At 45.0% G+C, this 18,549-nt stretch overlaps 1 long non-coding RNA gene across 1 annotated transcript; it reads left to right on the forward strand.

Annotated features, from left to right (window-relative positions):
• Positions 1 to 4,744: 4,744 nt before the first annotated feature.
• Positions 4,745 to 18,044, forward strand: LOC147092533 (uncharacterized). The gene is made up of 3 exons (XR_015075017.1): positions 4,745 to 4,806; positions 5,191 to 5,301; positions 16,944 to 18,044. It is a non-coding gene; the product is annotated as an uncharacterized LOC147092533 (long non-coding RNA).
• The last annotated feature ends 505 nt before the right edge of the window (positions 18,045 to 18,549 follow it).

Genomic DNA, 18,549 nt, shown 5'->3' on the forward strand with positions numbered 1-18,549 from the left:
GTATGACAATGGCACCTCCTTTGTCTGCTGGTTTGATGACGATGTTGCGGTTGGTCTTGAGAGCGTGGATGGCGTTGCGTTGTGCTCGGGTGACATTCTGGACAGTCTTGTGAGTGCAGCTGATGAATCTGGCGTTGATGCATCTCCTGACAGTTTGAGCATACATGTCAAGCTTAGGGCAGCGACCCTCCGGAGGGGTCCAATTTGACTCTTTCTTCTTCGGATGCTGCACTGCGGATCCCTCTGTCTGCTGTTCCGGATCATTGATTGTCTCATTGGGTTCGCTGCTGACATCTTGGGATTTGTGGAAGAATTCCCGGAGCCTCATTCTCCTGATGAATTCCTCTCTGTCTGCCGCGAGACCGATGGGGTCCATTTTGGTGGTGGGGCAGAAATTGAGCCCTCGGCTGAGAACTTCAATTTCGTCTGGTTGAAGGGTGTGGCCGGACAGGCTGACGACTCCATCGTGTCTTTATGCATTTCTCCACTTCACCTGAAGAAGGAGCAGCGCTCCGAAAGCTTATGATTTCAAATAAAGCTGTTGGACTATAACCTGCTGTTGTGTGACTTCTTACATTTGTCCACCCCAGTCCAACTCCGGCATCTCCACACCACCAGTAATGTTAGATTACAGTCACCATCAGTAATGATAGATTGGAGTCACCATTATTAATGTTAGAGTAGAGTCATCACCAGTAATGTTATAATAGGGTCGCCAACACTACAGTTGGTGTAGAGTCACCAACAGTAATGTTAGAGTAGGATCACCACCATTTATGATAGAGTAGGATCTCGACTTTTAATATTATATTAAGGTCACCAGCAGTACTTTAAGAGTTGTGTCACCACCGATCTTGTTAGAGTTAAATCATTAGCTGTCATGATAGAGTAGAGTCACCACTAGTAATATTAAAATATCATCACCACCAATAATAATGTTAGAATACAGTCACCAGCAGTAATGTTAGAGGATGCTCCTCACCAGTAATGTTAGAGTTGCCTCAATACCAGTAATGTTAGAGGAGCGTCACTACCAGTAATATTAGCGTAGGGCCACCACTAGTCAAGTTAGAATAGGGTCACCAGCAGTAATGTTAGAGTAGGGTACCCACCAGACAATTTAGAGCACGGTCACCAACAGTAATGATAGAGTAGAGTCACCACCAGTAATGTTAGATTGGATACGCCATCAGTGAAGTTAGGGTAGAGTCATCGCCAGTAACGATAGAGTAGGATTACTACCATTGATATTAAGTTATGCCCTCCACAAGTAAAGTTAGACTAGGATCACAACCAGTCATGTTAGTGTATGAACACTACCAGTAATGTTGGAGAAGGATCTTCACCAATAATCTTAGAGTAGTCATCACCAACAATGTTAGACTAAAGCCATCACCATAAATTTCAGATTATGATCTCCACCAGTAATGTTAGAGTAAGAACTCTACGGGTAATGGTAGAGTAGGGTCACCAACAGAAATTTTAGAGTAGGGACATCACCAGTAATGTTGGAATAGAGTCAGAACCAGTAATGTAACGAGAGGAGGAGGCATCATGAATATCCCCATCGTTAATACTGGGGGAGCACAGCACGTGAGTGTAAAAGACAAAGCTGAAGCGTGTACAACCATCTTCAGCCAGAAGTGCTGACTGGACGATCCATATCGGCAACCTCCTGAGGTCCCCACCATCACAGGGTGCCAGTCTTCAGCTAATTCGAATCATTCCACTTGATTTCAAGAAACGGCTGAGCGCACTGGATACATCTAAGGCAGTGTGCCCCAACAACATCCCGGCTGTCATGCTGAAGACTTATGCATCAGAACAAGCCGCTCCTCTAGCCAAGCTGTTCCAGTACAGCTATTGAACTGGCATCTATCCGAAAATGTGGTAAACTGCCCAGGTATGTCCTGTTCACAAAAAGCAGGACAAAACCAATCCAGCCATTTACTGCCTCATCAGTAAATTCTCAATCAACAGCAAAGTGATGGAATTTTTCATCTATAGTGCTATCAAGCAGCACTTACTCGCCAATACCCTGCTCACTGTTGTTCAGTTTGGGTTCCGCCAGGACCACTCAGCTCTAGATCTCATTACAGCATTGGTCCAAAAGTGGACAAAAGAGCTGAATTCCAGAGGTGAAATGAAAGTGACTGCCCTTGATATCAATGCAGCATTTGAACGAGTGTGGCATCAAAGAGTCCTTGTAAAACTGAAGTCAATGGGAATGGGGTGGGCAGGGAATCTTTCCACTGGATGGAGTCATACATTACATGGGAAGATATAAACATAGAGCATACGAGCAGGATTAGGCCATTCAACCCCTCGAGCCTGCTCCACCATTCAGTTAGATCATGGCTGATCATCCAAATTCAGTACCCTGTCCCTGCCTTCTCTCCATACCCCTTGATCCCTTTAGCCTTCAGAAATATATCTAACTCCTTCATGAATGGCCCAGAAATTCGGGTCCGGGGCTTCCCGCGGGTGCAAGCCCCCGACCTGCACTTAGCTTGCATGCCAGCAGTTGAGATCTGGGCTCCCGGGTGATTCCAATCCTGGGTCTGCTCCAGCTGCCGGCGCGCAGTGCTTGCGTATCCCAGGGGCGCAGTTAGTTCGTAGCATCCCCTGGGATCACGTGGGCCATGGGCAGCCAGTCAGAGCAGGGAATGCTCCATTCCTAAGTCTTGACAGGAAGTGCTGTCAAGACTTATAAATACTACGGCCCCAAAATAGCACAAAACCTTCAAATAATTTTTTTTTTAAATCACATTTTTTAAATAAGCTATAAATTACTTGAAATAACTATTTTAAACAATAACTTAAATTTTAAAAAATAATAATTTTATGTCCTAACGGGGCTAAAAATAAACTTACCTTGCTTTAAAGTATTTAAAAATAATAAAACTGTGCAAAAAATGCTTGAATTTTAATTAATTCACCACTTACCTTGTAAAAAGCAGGCCTTACTCCTGCTTTTTACATTTCTAAATTCTGCAGGCTAACTTTCCCGGGAAAACCTGTAAATAAAATCGAAGTTCGAGGCGCACGCGCTGCCTCCCCCGTGCACGCTTTCGACCTCTGAACCCCTGCTTTCAGAGGTGTGGAAGTGCTGGGTTCCCGCGCATGCCCAGGGCATGCAGGAAACCGGCACTCCCATTGGGCTTACGGCTGAGTACCCCGTGCGTACTCACCCATGGTGACCCGAATTGCTGGTCCAATATATTTAATGAATTGGCCTCTACTCCCTTCTGTGGTAGAGAATTCCACAGGTTCACCTCCCTCTGAGTGAAGACATTTCTCCATATCACAGTCTAATTTTCCTACCCCGTATCCTGAAACTGTGAGGCATCGTTCTAGTGCCCCCAGTCAGGGGCAACATACTCTCTGCTTCCAGACCTACAAGCCCTGTTAGAATTTTATACGTTTCATTGAAATTCCCTCTCATTCTTCTAAATTCTAATGAATAGAGGCCTAGTCGCCCCAATCCCTCCTCATACGACAGTCCTACCATCCCAGATATCAGTCTGGTGAGCCTTCGCTGCACTCCCTCAATGGCAAGTATATCCTTTCTTAGGTGAGGAGACCAAAACTGCACACAATACTCCAGGTGTGTTGTCACCAAGGCCGTGTATAACTGTAGTAAGACATTCTTGCTCCTGTGCTCAAATCATCTTACAATGAAGCCCAACATACCGTTTGCCTTCCTAACTGCTTGCCGCAACTGCATGTTTGCTTTCAGTGACTGGTGTACAAGAGCACCCAGGTCCCTTTGTACATCAACAATTCCCAATCAATCACCATTTAAATAATATCCTGCCTTTCTGTTTTTCCTACCGAAGTGGATAACTTCACACTTATCCACGTTATACTGCATCTGCCATGTATTTGCCCACTCACTCAAATTTCTAAATCGTCTTAAAGCCTCTTTGCATCCTCCTCACAGCTCATGATCCCACCTCGTCCCGTGTCATCATCAAAGTTGGAAATATTACATTTGGTTCCCTCATCCAAATCATTGATATACATTGTGAATAGCTGGGGCCCAAGCTATGATCCCTGTGGTACCCCACTATTCACCACCTGCCACCGTGAAAAAGAGCCATTTATTTCTACTATCTGCTTCCTGACTGTAAACCGATTTTCAATGCATGCCAGTATATTACCCCCAATCTCATGTGCTTTAATTTTGCACACTAACCTCTTATGTGGTAATTTATCAAAGGAATGCTGAAAATCCAAATAAACAACATTCACTGGATCTCCCTTATCTATTCTACCATTCCACATCCTCAAAAATGCCTAGTAGGTTTGTTAAACACGAAATCCAATTCAGAAATCCATGCTGACTTTGTCTAATTCCGTTGATATTTTCTAACTGTCCTGTTATCACATCCTTTATCATAGACTCCAGCGTTTTCCCTGCTACTGAAGTTAGGACATGCCAGACAATATATAGAAGAGGAGTGATAATTGATAATACACGCTTGATAGTTGATAGCACCTGCTTGATATTCGATAGGACATGTTTGATAATTGATCATACACGCTTGATAATTGATAGGACAGTCTGGATAATTGATAATACACGCTAGATAATTGAAATGTCACGCTTGATAATTGATAGTTGACGACTGATAATTGAAAATACATGCTTGATAATTGATAAAACATGCTTGATTATTGATGTGACATGCTTGATAATTGTTCATCTATGCGTGATAATTGATACAAAGGTCTAAACACAGGGGCCTGTAAGTGCAGTCTTCACTGAGTGTAGTGAGCACAGAGTGAACAAATAGTAGTTTGGTAAGTGTGGGCGTTTTAAGGGTAATCTCTTTTAAAATCACTTTTAAAATCTAGTGCAAATTGCTAGTGTCTCTTCAGTAAGATGAACTGTTCAAATTAAAATTTAAACTTTTAATTTTTAAGTTTCTTGAGGCTTAAGCAGAGACAAACAAGTAAGCTCTCCTGCTGGGAAGCTGCTGTATTTAATTAGCTAACTAGATTAAACTGGTTCATGAAACAGTAGCAGAGAGCTGCATTCTCACCTGAGTTACAAAAAGTGTAATCATCGGGGCCTGTGAGTGCTGAGTGCAGTGAGCACAATGTGATAAACTGGGAGTTTGGTAAGTGTGGGAGTTTGGCGAACTGGGGGAATGAAGTGCTTGCTTTTCCTAACTTCACCCGCAGAGCAGCGGCGGACCTGAGCGGGAGCAGAACGAGGCCCGAGAGCGGGGTTAAAAGTAGCAGGTGACCTGCAACAACAAGAGATAATGGCACTGCGATGTCACAGTAAGGCAGGTAAGTAATTGTTAGTGACTGTGGGCTAAGTGTTAAGTTAACATATAGCATAATTTTTAAAAAAAAGCTGTACATAATTGAATTAATTTAATAAACTAAACGAGGTAAATAATTTGATTAAACTCAACAAATTAATTAAGTAAGTAAAATAATGGGAGAACAGGAGATGTGTTGTTGTTGCAATACGTGGAAACTTCTGGACATTTTTTCAAGGGCGACTACATCTGCGGAAAGTGTCTGCAGCTCGAGGGACTACGGCTCTGAATTGAGGAGCTGGAGTCCGAGCTGGTGACATTGTGAGACATCAGGGAGTGTGAAACTTAACTGGACCTTTTGCTCCAGGAAGCAGCCATTGCCCTTTGATTAAATACTTTAGAATTGGCACTTGGTCAGGGACAGGAGGTTGTGACTGCGAGTGAGGCAGGAAGGGGGATCAAGGAGGTAGTATTTTAGTAGCCTCAGTCCCTGCAATTGTCCAATAGATTCGAGGTTCTTGCAAACTTTGTGGACAAGTGTGACGACTGCGGGGAGGATGAGCATACTGACCATGGCACCATGGTATATGTAGCTTTTCAAGTGGGGGGAGTGAAAAGGAATGTTGTTGTAGCAGGTGACAGTAATGTTAGGGGGAGAGACACTGTTCTCTGCAGCCAGGAGCGTGACTCTCAAGGCTATGTTGCCTACCCAGAGCCAGGGTAAAGGACATCTCCTCTGGGCTGGAGAAGAACTTGGAGTGGGAGGGGGCGGATCCAGTTGTCCTGGTCCATGTAGGTACCGGCAACATAGGTAGGACAATGCAAGAGGTTCCACTGAGAGAATTTGAGCAGCTAGGGCCTAAATTAAAAAGCAGAGCCACAAGGATCATAAACTTTTGATTATTACTTGGAGCCACGAGCAAATTGGCATAGGATTAATAGCATCAGGGTGATGAATGCGTGGCTCAAAGATTTGTGTGGGAGAAGGGGGTTACGATTCGTGGGGCACTGGCAGCAGTACTGGGGAAAGAGAGAGCTGTTCCGCTGGGACCGACTACACCTGAAACAAAATGGGATGAGAGTTCTAGCGAATCGAATAACTAGGGAGTTAGATAGGACATTTTACTAAATATGGAGGGGAAGGGGCCGGGGAGATGATCCCGGTGGAGAAAAAACTAGAATGCTAAAGAGAAAAGGCAAGGAAGCAGTGCAGGAAAGTGATTGGGGTAAGGGCAACCAGGTTGTGTCAGGAAGGGACAAAGCCTACAAACAAAGTAGTGCACTAACAAATAGGGTCCAGGGAAGAAATAATGGTGAGACAAATAGGGCCTTAGTAGAAAAATAGTTAAGATGACTAAAAATGTTAAAAGGCCAAATCTCAATGCACTGCATCTGAATGCACGAAGCATTCACAATAAGGTACACGAATTAACAACGCTAATCTGGATAAGATATAATTGCAATTATGGAGACACGGTTGCAGGGAGACCAAGGCTGGGAGCTGAATGTCCAAGGATATTCGACATTTGGGAGGGACAGGCAAAAACTAAAAGGAGGTGGGTGGCGTTGTTAGTAAAGGGTGAATTCTGAACAATAGTGAGAAAGGGTATTGGAACAGAAAATCAAAATGTAGAATTAGTCTGGGTGGAACTAAATAACACCAAGAGGCAGACAAAATTGGTGGGAGTCAACTATACGCCTTCAAACAGAAGTGGAAATTAAGGGGATGGCATCAAACTGGAAATTATAGATGCGTGTAACAAGGGTACTATAGTAACCATGGGTGAGTTTAATATACAGACAGACTGGCTGAACCAAATTAGTTATAATACTGTGGAGGATGAGTTCCTGGAGTGTGTACGAGAAGGCTTTTTAGACCAGTACGTTGAGCAGCCAACTAGGGAACAGGCTATCCTAGATTTGCATTTGTGCAATGAGAAGGGGTTATTTAATAATCTTGTTGTGTGCGCTCCTTTAGGGACGATTGATCATAACATGATAGAATTCTTCATTACGATGGAAAGTGAAGAAGTCCAATCGGAAACTAGGGTCCTAAATCTAAACAATTGAAAGTACGAAGTTATGAGGAGTGAGTTGGCTATGATAGATTGGGAAACTGCATTAAAAGGCATGATGGTGGATAGGCAATGGTTAAATTTAAAGGAACGAATGCATGAATTGCAAGAGTTATACATTCCTTTCTGGTGCAAAAGCACAAAAGGAAAAGCAGCCCAACAATGACTAACAAAAGAAATTAAGGACAGTATTAGATCCAAAGAGGAGTCACATAAAGTTGCCAAAAAAGTAGCAGGCCTGAGGATTGGGAGCAGTTTAGAGTTCAGCAAAAAATGACCAAAAGAGTGATTAAGATGCAAAAAATAGAGTATGAGTAAACTTGCAAGGAACATACAAGCGGATTGTAAAAGCTTTTACATGTATGTAAAAAGAAAAAGATTAGTGAAGACAAATGTAAATCCCTTGCAGTCAGCAATGGGATAATTTATAAAGGGGAACAAGGAAATGGCCGAGCAAGTAAACACATACTTTGTACAATAGCAAAATACTGCGGATGCTGGAAATCCGGAACAACAACAGAAAATGCTGGAAAAACTCAGCAGGCCAGGCAACATCTGTGGAGAGAGAAATAGAGTCAAAGTTACAGGTCGGAACCTTTTGTCAAGACTGAAAAAGCACAGAAAATGAAACAGATTAAAAGGCCAGATTGAGGGCTGGGAAACGGGGAAGAGAGAACAAAAGAGAATTGAAGAGACATTAACAGGTGTTCAAAACGAGACGAGATGGTGATAGGACTAATGGAGAGATATAAGACAGGTCTAGATTAGGTGCGAAATGCACTGGCAGAAATGAGACAGCTGCCAAGTAGGGGAGAAAAAAGGGGCACGGCCAAAACAACGTTGTGGATAAAAAATATATGTAAAAATGTAATAGGGGCCGAAGTTATGATCAGAAATTTTTGAACTCGATATTGAGTCCGGAAGGCTGCAAAGTGCCTAATCGGAAGATGAGGTGCTGTTCCTCGAGGTTACACTGAGATTCTGTCGAACAATGCAAGAGCCCGAGTACGGTGAGGTCCGAGTGGGAATGGGGTGTTGAATTAAAATGACATGCGACAGGAAGCTCGGGGTCACCCCTACGGACTGAACGGAGGTGTTCCACAAAAGGGTCACCCAATCTGCGTTTGGTCTCTCCAATGTAGAGGAGACCACATCCTGAGCAGCGAATACAGTATACTAGATTGCAAGAAGTACAAGTAAATCGCTGTTTAACCTGGAAGGGGTGTTTGGGGCCCTGGACAGTGGGAAGGGAGGAAGCATAAGGGCAGGTGTTGCATCGCCTTTGCTTGCACGGGAAGGTGCCAGGCGAAGGGTAAGGGGTGCTGGGGGTGAGAGCGGAGTGGACTAGGGTGTCTCAGAGGGAACGGGCCCTATGGAATGCTGAAAGGGGAGGGGAGGGGAAGTTACATTTTTTGGAGGGATCACGTTGGCGGTGGCAGAAATGGCGGAGGATGATCCATTGAATGTGAAGGCTGGTGAGGTGAAAGGTGCGGACAAGGGGAAACCTATCGTGGTTCCAGAAGGGAGGGGCATTGGTGAGGGCAGATTTGTGGGAGATAGAATGGACACGGTCGAGGGCCATGTCAACCATGGCAGAGGGGAATTCTCGATTGAGGAAAAAGGAATACATATCGGAATGACTGGTGTGGAAGCTGGCATCGTCTGAGCAGCTGCAACGGAGACGGAGAAACTGGGAGAATGAAATAGAGTCCTTACAGGAGGCGAGGTTGGAGGAAGTTTAGTCCAGCCAGCTGTGGGATTCAGTGGGCTTGTAGTGAATGTTGGTCACTAACCTATACCCAGAGATGGAGACGGAGAAGTCGAGGAAGGGATGGGAACAGTTGGAGATGGACCATGTGAAGGTGAGGGAAGGGTGGAAATTGGAGGCAAAGTGAATTAAATTGTCTAGTTCAGGGTGAGAGCAGATAATGGCACCAATACAGTCATCAATGTACCAGAAAACGGGTGAAGGAGGGGACCCGAGTAGGGCTGGAACAAAGAGCGTTCCACCTATCCCATGAAAAGGCAGGCATAGCTAAGACCTATGCGGGTATCTATAGCAATACCTTTGATTTGGAGGAAATGAGTGGAGTCGAAGGGGAAGTTATTTAATGTGAGAACAAGTTCAGCCAGGTGGAGGAGGGTGGTGGTGGATGGGGACTGGTCGGCCCTCTGCTCAAGGAAGAAGTGGAACGTCCTCAGGCCATCCTGCTGGGGGATTGAGGTGTAGAGGGATTGTACGTCCATGGTGAAAAGGAGGGGGTTGGGGCCAGGAATAGTTTGGTTCTATCTTCACAGAAGAGGACACAAATAACTTTCCAGAAATGCTAGGGAACCAAGGGTCTAGTGAAAATGACGAATTAAAGGAAATAAGTGTGAGTAAAAAAATAGTGCTCGGGAAATTAATAGGACTGAAAGCCGAAAACTCCCCAGAGCCTGATAATTTGCATCCCAGAATTCATAATATGATCGAATTCTTCATTAAGATGGAGAATGAAGTAGTTGACTCGGAGACAAGGGTCCTCAATTTAAATAAAGGAAACTACGATGGTCTGAGGAGCGAGTTGGGTAGAATTGATTGGGGAATGGCGCTCAAAGGGTTGACAGTGGATAGGCAATGGCAAACATTCAAAGACCGAATGGATGAGCTATAGAATTTGTTCATCCCAGTTTGGCATATAAATAAAACAAAAAAGGTGACTCAACCGTGGCTAACAAGGGAAATTAGGGATAGCATAAGATCCAAGGAGAGGACATATAAATTGGCTAGAAAAAGCAATAAACCTGAGGATTGGGAGCAGTTTAGGAGTCAACAAAGGAGGACAAAGGGATTAATTAAGAAAGGGAAAATAGAATATGAGATAAGATTTCGGGGAACATAAAAACTGACTGTAAAAGCTTTTATAGATATGTGAAGAGAAAAAGATTGGTGAAGTCAAGCATAGGTCACTTACAGTCAGAATCAGGGGAATTTATAATGGGAAACAAGGAAATGGCAGACCAACTAAATACATACTTTGCTTCTGTCTTCAAAAAGGAGGACACAAATAACCTCCCAGAGATGTCGGGGAACATAGGGTCTGATGAAAGGGAGGAACTGAAAGAAATCAGTATTTGTAGGGAAATGGTGTTCGGAAAATTGATGGGACTGAAGGCTGATAAATCCCCAGGGCCTGATGGTCTACATCCCAGGGTACTTAAGGAAGTGCCCCAAGAGATAGTAGATGCATTGCTGGTCATCATCCAGAACTCGATAGACTCTGGAACGGTAACCATGGATTGGAGGGTAGCTAATGTTACCCCACTATTCAAAAAAGGTGGTAGAGAAAAAGCGGGGAATTATAGACCGGTAAGCCTGACATCGGTGGTGGGGAAAATGCTGGAGTCTATTATAAAAGATGTAATAGCAGAGCACTTGGAAAGCAGTGACATGATCGGACAAAGTCAACATGGATTTACAAAATGTAAATCATGCTTGACTAATCTACTGGAATTTTTTGAGGATGTAACTGGTAAAATAGATAAGGGAGAACCAGTGGATGTGGTGAATTTAGACTTTCAGAAGGCTTTCGATAAGGGATTAGCGTGCAAAATTAAGGCACATGGGATTGGGGGCAAGGTATTGACTTGGATAGAGAACTGGTTGGCGGACAGAAAGCAAAGATTTGGAATAAACGGGTCGTTTTCTGAGTGGCAGGCAGTGACTAGTGGGGTACTGCAAGGATCGGTCCTAGGACGCCAGCTGTTCACAATATATATTAATGATCTGGACGAGGGAATTGGATGTAATATCTCCAAATTTGCAGACGACACAAAGCTGGTTGGGAGGGTAAACTGTGAGGGGGATGTTGTGAAACTCCAGTACGATTTGGACAGGTTGGGTGTTTGGGCAGAAACATGGCAAATTCACTATAATGTGGATAAATGTGAGGTTATCCACTTTGGTGGCAAAAAAGGAAGGCAGATTATTATTTGAATGGCAATAGATTGGGAGAAGGGGACGTGCAAAGAGACCTGGGTGTTATTGTGCACCAGTCGCTGAAGGTAAGCATGCAGGTGCACCAGGCGGTTAAGAAGGCACATGGTATGCTGGCCTTCGTAGCAAGAGGGTTCGAGTACAGGAACAAGGATGTCTGGCTACAGTTGTACAGTGCCTTGGTGAGACCGCACCTTGAGTATTGTCTGCAGTTTAGGTCACCTTACCTGAGGAAGGACGTTCTTGCCATGGAGGGAGTGCAGCAAAGATTCACCAGGCTGATACCTGGGATGGCAGGAATGACGTATGAGGAGAGATTGTGTCGATTGGGTTTATACCCACTGGAGTTTAGAAGATTGAGTGGGAATCTCATCGAAACCTATAAAATTCTGTCAGGCCTGGACAGGCTACATGCAGGAAGGATGTTTCGGATGGCCGGGGAGTCCAGAACGGGGGTTCATCGTCTAAGGATAAGGGGTAAGCCATTTAGGACTGAAATAAGGAGGAACTTCTTCCCCCAGAGAGTGGTGAACCTGTGGAATTCTCTGCCACAGAGGGCGGTGGGGGCCAGTTCATTAAATATATTCAAGAAAGATTTGGATATATTTCTTGAGGCTAAAGGGATCAAGGGATATGGGGAGAAGGCAGGGACAGGGTACTGAATTTGGATGATCAGCCATGATCTCATTGAATGGCGGAGCAGGCTCGAAGGGCCGAATGGCCTACTCCTGCTCCTATCTTCTATGTTTCTATGTAAAAGCGTTAACCATGGAAATAGTGGATGCATTGCTTGTCATCGTCCAAAATTCTATAGATTATGGAGCAGTTCCAGGAGATTGGTGGGAGGCAAATCTAATCCCACCATTTAAAAAAGCAGTGCGATTAAACAGGGAACAACAGACCGGTTAGCCTAATAGCAGTAGTAGGGAGAATGCTAGAGTCTATTATAAAGAATAAGATAACAGGACACTTATCAACGGGATTAGACAAAGTCAACATGGCTTTATGAAAGGTAAATCGTGTTTGACAATGCTACTGGTGTTTCTTGAGGAGGCATCTCTTAGACTAGGTAAGGGAGAACAGTGGATGTGGTGTATTTGGATTTACACAAGACCTTTGATAAAGTCCCACACAAGAATGAAGGGATAATTATTAGTCCTTGAACTTTTAGGGCTACCCCTCATCCGACGTATTTCTGATTGCTAACTGCCGCCGTGACATCGGCCATCTCCATTTCTCTGCTCCCCTCACTCACTCCAACCTACCTCCCTCTGAATTTGCAGCACTCCGATCTCACAGATCCAACCCCGACATTGTCTTTAAATCTGCTGACGAGGGCGGTGCTGTTGTTGTTTGGCGTTCCGACCTCTACCTAGTGGAAGCTGAACGCCAACACTCCAGCACCTCCTCCTACGTCCACCTGGACCATGACCCCACTACCAAACATCAAGCCACCATTTCCAAGACTGTCACTGACCTCATCACCTCTGGAGATCATCCCCCCACAGCCGCCAAACTCCTAGTCCCCCAACACTGCAAGCCCACTTCTACTTCCTTCTCAAGATCCAAAAACAGGACTGCACTGGTAGACACTTCGTTTCAGCCTGTTCTTGCCCACGGAGCTTATATCTTCATGTCTCAACTCTATTTTTTTCTCCCCTTGACCAGTCTCTTCCCACCAAAATCCGCGAATCTACTGACGCCCTCCGCCACATTAACAGTTTCCAGTTTCCTGGCCCCAACCACCTCCTTTTCACTATGGCCATACAATCCCTCTACACCTCCATCCCCCACCAGGATGGCCTGAGGGCACTCCGCTTCTTTCTTGAACAGAGGCACAAACAGTCCCCATCGAACACCACCCTCCTCCGCCTGGCTGAACTTGTTCTCACATTGAACAACTTCTCCTCTGATTCCACTCATTTCCTCCAAATCAAAGGTGTCGCTATGGGAACCCGCATGGGTCCTAGCTACGCCTGCCTATTCATGGGATAGGTGGAAAACTCTTTGTTCCAGTCCTACTCAGGCCCCCTCCCTCACCTCTTTTTCCGGTACATTATTGACTGTATCAGTTCCGTTTCCTGCTCTCGCCATGAACTAGTCCATTTCCTTCACTTTGCCTCCAATTTCTACCCATCCCTCACGTTCACATGGTCCATCTCCGAATCTTCACTTCCCTTCCTCGACATCTCCATCTCTGGGGATATGTTATTGACCAACATTCACACAAGCCCACTGACACCCACAGCTACCTGGACTACACTTCCACCCACCCTGCCTCCTGTAAGGACTCTATTCCATACTTCCAGTTTCTCCATCTCCACTGCATCTGCTCTGATGATGCCACCTTCCATACCAGTGCTTCCGACATCTCTTTCTTTTTCCTCAACTGAGGGTTCCTCTCTACCATGGTTGACACGGCCCTCTACTACATCTGTTCTATCTCCCGCACTTCTGCCCTCACCACTGCCCCTCCCTCCCGGAACCATGGTAGTGTTCCCCTTGTCCTCACCTTTTACTGCACCAGCCTCAACATTCAACACATCATCCTCCAACATTTCTGCCACCTTCAATGTGATCCCACCACCAAAGGCACCTTCGCCTCACCTCCCCTTTCAGCATTCCGTAGGGACCGCTCCCTCCAAGACACCCTAGTCCACCACTTTATCACCCCCAACACCCCTTCCCCTTCGTCCGGCAAATTCGCATGCAAGCACAGGTGATGCAACACCTGCCCTTATACCACCCCGCTTCTCACTGTCCAGGGCCCCAAACACCACTTTCAGGTGAAACAGCGATTTACTTGTACTTCTTGCAATCTAGTATACTGTATTCGCTGCTCACAACGACGTCTCCTCTACACTGGGGAGACCAAACGCAGATTGGGTGACCCTTTTACGGAACACCTCCATACAGACCATAAGGGTGAACCTGAGCTTCCGGTCGCCTGTCATTTTAATTCACCACCCCATTCCCACTCAGACCTCACCGTCTTCTGCCTCTTGCATTGTTCCATGGAAGCTCAACATAAGCTCGAGGAACACCAGCTCATCTTCCGTTTAGGCACTTTACAGCCTTCTGGACTCAATATCGCGTTCAACAATTTCATTTCATAACCTCGGTCCCTATCATATTTATATATATTTATCCACACTTTTGTTTTTGCCTTTTCTTTTATTCTCTCCCAAGTGGCAGCTGTTATTCATTCTGCTCGTGCATTTCACACTTCATCGAGAGCCATCTTTTGTCTCTTAATTTGTCCTATTACCATCTCATCTCGCCTTGAATATCTATTAATGTCTCTTTACTTCTCACAAACCTTCCCTTTTGTTCTTTCATCCCCTCCCCCATTTCCCAGCTCCAAACTTGCTTTTGCAGCTGTTTCATTTCCTAATTTTTTCTCTGTTCTGAAGAAGGGTTTTGACCTGAAACGTTAACACTGTTTCTCTCTCGACGGATGTTGCCTGGCCTGCTGAGTTTTTCCAGCTTTTTCTGCTGTTATTTCAGATTTCAAGCATCAGCAGTACTTTGCTATTGCATTTCTCAGATGTTCACTTTCAACTAAAGATTGTGGTGGCCAAAGCCTAAAGATGCGTAATTGGGTCCAAATATCCAGGCTGTCTCTCGCAAAAGGAAAGGAACCACCCAAGAATGGTACCATCATCCTGATAGTGCTTTTAATAAGTTTATCCAGACTGTAACGTTCTGGATATTGTGAGGGTCAAGAAAACTCCCTCAGAATTCCGCAACTCTTCATCAAAGAGCGTACAGAGATTGGCCCAGAAATTAGTGTCAGGGGCTTCCCGCGGGTGCAAGCCCCCGACCTGCACTTACCTTGTGTGCCGGCTGTTGAGCTGTGGGCCCCTGTGGAATTCCAATCCAGGGCTTGCTCCAGTTGCCGGCGTGCAGTGCTTGCATATCCCAGGGGTGCAGTTAGTTTGATTCGTCCCCTGGGATCACGTGGGCCATGGGGAGCCAATCGGAGCAGGGAATGCTCCATTCGTAAGTCTAACCGGAAGACCTGTCAAAACTTAGAAATACTACGGGCCCCATAAAATCATTAATCTTCAAATAAATTTAGAAAAAAAATCAATATTTTTAAATAAAATATAAATTACATTAAATAACTATTTTAAACAATAATTAAAATTTTTGAAAAAATTAATTTTATTTTCTAACGGGGCTAAAAATAAACTTACCTTTCTTTAAAGTATTTAAAAATAATAAACCTGTGGAAAAAGTGTTTTAATTTTAATTAAATCACCACTTACCTTGTCTAACCTCTGGAGACTTACCTTCCCGGGAAAACCTGTAAAAAAAAAAGGAAGTTCGATGCGCACGCGCAGCCTTCTCCATGCAAGCGTTCGACCTCTGAACTCCTGCTTTCAGGGGAATGGAAGTGCCGGTTTCCCGCGCATGCGCAGTACATGCAGGAAACCGGCACTTCCATTGGGTTTACTGGTGTGTACCCTGTGCGTACTCACCCGTGGAGACCCGAATTTCTGGGCCATTGAGTTTGTGAGTTGTTGATACAGAAGTTTTAGGTGACACAATTCTTAAAATATATTGATTTATTAAAGGACCGACCTGCAATTGACAGTTGGTGAGTCAATCAATCACAATATTAACCATTGTAAAAGGAGAAAACATACGATCTTTTTAACAGAGAATCTTACTTTGAAATATTAACTTCGCTACATGGTTACAGTTCTTCAAGTTCTTATACAGGATATCAACCAATATCAAATACCTTTGTTCCCTGATGTACAAAGAGTTGGAGACGACCGAGCTGCCTCTGAAGCTAAGATTCGCTTTTCCCAATTAAAGCGATTCTGCTCTCCCATTTGAGAGTTCAATATTTATCCCCTTTTCCAGCAGTATTTCCTTTAAGGCTTTATGCTGATGCAAGATAATTATATCTTGTCATTTTTCTGCCGACCTCTGCAATACTTACTGCCACCTCAACTTGTAGCATTACAGAATCTTGTCCCATCTCCAGGTGTTCTAAGCTTACCATATAAAAACGGTATGATGGCAGGTGTTCCTTAATTTATGTCTTCATTACGAGGGCAGGTGTTCCTTATCTTATGTGCTTCTTTACAAATGTAAATTAGAACACCTTATCCAGGGTGAACCATTGTTTCATTCCAAAAAGTTACGCTTGTTGGAGCCCTTCACCTTCTGTTTCAACAAGGTTCTTAACCCATGGTCAACAATTGTCTTATTTGAATAGCCAGAATGTTTTCATAGCTATTCCATAGTTCGGTTTCTAAATTTACAAACTCAATTTGTCATGTTTTAATAAGGTCAGAATTCTTTCAGAAGATATTTTATTTTTCTGAATAGTTTATATGGATTATTCTTTCACACCCACCACTTCACCAAAAATAAGCTCGAGCATCAGGGCATATTTGATCAATGTTACAAATAAGGTTAAAATAGTACATTGATTTCACGAGATTCACAAGAGCTCAGTCAAGTGCTGCAAGAAAATTCCTTTAAGTCTTTCCAGGACAAGTTTTGCCTTATTTGAAATAGAACACAAATTAAACGAATGATATGGACATTGTCATGCAATTAGCGAAACAGCATGTAATTAAAATGTCTAATTGACAGATGAACGTTCCGTAGAGATGAGTTATTCATACGAGTCAAGGAGACGTCATCTGGAACTGGCAGAAGCTTGACACGCTGTTCCATTGATCCAGCGTGAGGACAGATTCTTGGTTTCGTAAAGGCCTTGCCAGAAGCTCAGTTGATTCCTTCTCCATTCGCAGTGTTTTCCTCCTTCTTCGAAGTAACTTGTTGGACTTTTCTTGTTTTGGTTGTGGCTTTCTGCGAGTCCAATTATTGAGGCATTGCCAAGCATCGTGTGGAGGAGTCGGGGACACCGTCTGGATGACCATCATAATTATTTCGATGGCATCCATTTCCTGTATCGTGCTACAAGCTGGGTCTTGGAAGAATTGTATGACTGCACCTTGTATTGTTCCTCCATTTTGGTATCCCGCAGGACATCTTTTGAAATAGTCTATGGAGACAGTTTTAAGAATATGCTTGCCATTCGGCTGATTAATATATATTATAACATAAGAACATAATAAGATAAGAACTAGGAGCAGCAATAGGCCAACCTGGCCCCTCGAGCCTGCTCCACCATGCAATAAGCTCATGGCTGATCTAGGGCTCAAAGCCACTTCGACAACCACGTCCCATAACCCTTCAATCCCTTATCTTGCAAAAATTTCTCTATCTCCACTTTAAATGTATTTAATGACCCAGCCTCCACAGCTCTCTGGGGCTGATAATTCCACAAATTTATGACCCTCTGAGAGAAGAAGTTCCTCCTAATCTCTGTTCTAAAAGGGCGACCCTTTATTATGAGACTGTGTCCCCGAGTTCTAGATTTCCCCAAGAGGGGAAATATCCTCTCTCCTTCTACCCCGTCGAGCCCGCTCAGTATGTTCTATGTTTCGATCAGATCACCTCTCATTCTTCTAAATTCCAATGAGTATAATCCCAGCCTGCTCTACCTTTCCTCATATGTCAAACTCCTCGGCCTAGAAATTGAGTGGGGTTCCGCCCAATTAGCGGCGCTGGAGGGCATTGCGCTGGAATTATAGCCGTTTCTGAAATTGACTTGGGCCTTACCATCGGTGTTAGCCGGTAGCGCTGCGCCGGCACCGATGACGTCATCGGTGTGCGCAGCGTCCCGGTTGCCGTGGTAGCCCGGCCCCAAGCCCAAATTCAGTTGCGCCCGCCTCGCCCGTGGCAGGCGCAACCAAAGATTGTGGAAAGGGTTCTTACACGCCTTTGCGCCGGCGCATAAAGATGGAGCGGCGGCCGGCCACGTTCCCGGCGGCCGCCTGCCCGCACCTCCCTTCCCGGACTTCTGCATCACCCCCCCCGTGGCCCTGATGTGTGTGCTGCGAGCCCGGCATTTCCCCGAGATGCCGGGCTCAGATGTCGGGGGAATCCGCCGGTCAGTTGTCGGCTGCAGGCAGCTCCTCCTTAACAGAAGGAGGAGGCCTGCAGTTCCCCAGCCTGCCGCACCGCATCAGGTGCCGCAGCGGGGGATTAGCGCCGGAAAACCCAATTGAACGCCCGTTTTGAGGCGCTGAAACCCTCCTTTAGCGCCCGCCGCCGTCTGGGCCCGGCGCAACCGAATTGTTGTCGGGCGCTGCCGCATTAACGCTGGCGCAAAATTTCTGGCGCTGCAGCC

This window comes from Somniosus microcephalus, unplaced genomic scaffold, assembly GCF_052327205.1.
Source record: "Somniosus microcephalus isolate GS21.2 unplaced genomic scaffold, FLI_Smic_1.0 unresolved_chr2, whole genome shotgun sequence".
Lineage (NCBI taxonomy): Eukaryota > Metazoa > Chordata > Chondrichthyes > Squaliformes > Somniosidae > Somniosus > Somniosus microcephalus.